Source organism: Montipora foliosa, chromosome 9 (genome assembly GCF_036669935.1).
Source record: "Montipora foliosa isolate CH-2021 chromosome 9, ASM3666993v2, whole genome shotgun sequence".
Lineage (NCBI taxonomy): Eukaryota > Metazoa > Cnidaria > Anthozoa > Scleractinia > Acroporidae > Montipora > Montipora foliosa.
Genome location: NC_090877.1, coordinates 2,551,179 through 2,553,678, shown reverse-complemented (window position 1 = coordinate 2,553,678; position 2,500 = coordinate 2,551,179). Strand labels below are relative to the sequence as shown.

General features: G+C 40.3%; 1 protein-coding gene across 3 annotated transcripts in view; it reads left to right on the top strand.

Moving 5' to 3' along the window:
- Positions 1-2,500, top strand: part of LOC137969530 (polyunsaturated fatty acid 5-lipoxygenase-like) — a 58,698-nt gene that overhangs the window by 19,554 nt on the left and 36,644 nt on the right. The gene's annotated exons all lie outside the window — the stretch shown is intronic.

The window sequence follows — 2,500 nt, the reverse complement described above, 5'->3', positions numbered from 1 at the left end:
GTTTTTTTTTAACGGAATTCACAGCGTTTATTGAGGCCAAAAGGCTGCAGTGTGCGCAATTGTGCAGCCCAATAACCCTCCCGCTTTAATAAAGTGTTATCTAAATCTCCATCAGTGTTCATTATCTTCTCAATGACAATGAAATTGAAGTCCGAAAGGTTGTGAGGAAATTTATTGAAATGAATGGCAAGCTCGCACGACTTCTTGTTTCTTTTCATGTCAGATTTGTGGTTTCTGAACCTGACTTTGAATGCATTGGAAGTCGAACCAACATACTGCACTTTGCATTTGTTGCAGGAAGCTAAGTAAATAATTCCAGTCGAATTGCATCCAAGGTTTTGTTTGATTTGATACGACCGGCCAGTTGCAAAACTTGAAAATTCACCAGCTTCCAACAAATAATTACAACAGAGATCACATCTTTTGTTGCATTTAAAACATCCGCAATTTTCAGCCTCGTCATGGTTTCGACTTCTTTTGAATTTGGAGGGTGCGAGAATGTCCTTCAAATTCTTTGTTCTACGTTATGCTGGAATGACGGATTTGGCAGGAAAAATTTCCCTTACTACTTGGTTGGATTCGAGCAAGTGAAAATGTTTTTTAATGATCAACGAAATATTAGGTAGCCTCGGATTGTAATCGACCACTAAGGAAAATAAAATAGATGACAGGGTTATTAGTATTCAAGATAAAGGCTCTCGTTTTGTTTTATTAGACCAAAAAGAATACGCAGAAAAAATGTCCAGTCAATTAGATAACACGTTGCACTATGCTAAGCTGCCAGAAGATCCTACACAAAAGCATTTAAAATTAGTTAAAGATTGGAGTAGCAAGTGGCGCAGGGAAGGTCAAATAACAGATGAAATCGCTGATTGGGTTACCAACACTCGGCCGAGACGTGGAACAGCTTTTGGCAATGTCAAAACCCACAAAGTCGGTAACCCGCTCCGCCTTATTACTTCTTGTTGCGGAACAGCGACTGAAAAGTTATCTGCCTTTACTGAATATTATTTGAAACCTTTAGCAGAAAGTTTGCCTTCTTTTATCAAAGATACTACGCATCTTATCAATAAGATTGACGAAGTTAACCAATTAGGGCCTTTTCCAACCGGTACCTTGTTAGTTTCATGGGATGTTGTTGCAATGTTTCCCAATATTGACAACGAAATGGGGGTTACTGCAGTTAAAAATGCATTAGATGCAAGATCTGTCAAAATACCATCCACAGAATGCATTTTAGAGGCTGTGGAAATTTGTTTGAAATCTAACAATTGCCAATTTGATAACAATAACTATGTTCAACAGCACGGAACCGCGATGGGGCCCAGGAATGCGTGCTCTTATGCAGACTTAGCTATGGGCGTAATTGATCACAAAGCGAAATTTGAGGGTACAATTAAGCCAATGCTTTGGTTTGGTGGGAGGCGTGGTGGCCTCATGGTTAGTGCGCTCGACTCCGGATCGAGTGGTCCGGGTTCGGGGCCTGGCAGGGGACATTGTGTTGTGTTCTTGGGCAAGACACTTTACTCTCACGGTGCCTCTCTCCACCTAGGTGTATAAATGGGTACCGGCGTAAAGCTAGGGGTAACCCTGCGATGGACTAGCATCCCATCCAGGGGGGAGTATAAATACTCCTAGTCGCTTCATGCTAATGAAACCGGAGATAAGCGCCGGCCTGATGAGCCTTCTGGCTCGTTAGCGGAGACTTTACTTTTTTGGTTGAGATATAGGGATGATATTTTTGATCTATGGACACAGGGTGTTGAGAAACTCCTTGAATTTACCAACTATATTAATTCACTATATCATACCATCAAATTTGAATTGGTTTATTCTGAAAGCAGCCTCAATGTCTTGGACCTTACTTTCCTTTTACAAGATGGCTTTATTTCAACAGATATTTATTCCAAGTCCACTGATAGCCATTTGTATTTGCCCTACAATAGCTCACACCCAGATCATTATAAGAAAGCTATCCCTTATGGAGTAGCCCTTAGAATTAGGTGTAACTGTTCCACCAACGCCTCTTTTGTGAAGCGCTGTAGTGAATACAAAAGCTACCTCAAACAACAAAATTACAATGGGAATCTGGTGGACAAACAGTTTGAGAAGGCCATGCAATTGGAGAGATCAGATGTTCTCAAGCCAAAAACAAAAACTAAGAAAAAAACCTTTCCCTTAGTGGTAGATTACAATCCGAGGCTACCTAATATTTCGTTGATCATTAAAAAACATTTTCACTTGCTCGAATCCAACCAAGTAGTAAGGGAAATTTTTCCTGCCAAATCCGTCATTCCAGCATAACGTAGAACAAAGAATTTGAAGGACATTCTCGCACCCTCCAAATTCAAAAGAAGTCGAAACCATGACGAGGCTGAAAATTGCGGATGTTTTAAATGCAACAAAAGATGTGATCTCTGTTGTAATTATTTGTTGGAAGCTGGTGAATTTTCAAGTTTTGCAACTGGCCGGTCGTATCAAATCAAACAAAACCTTGGAT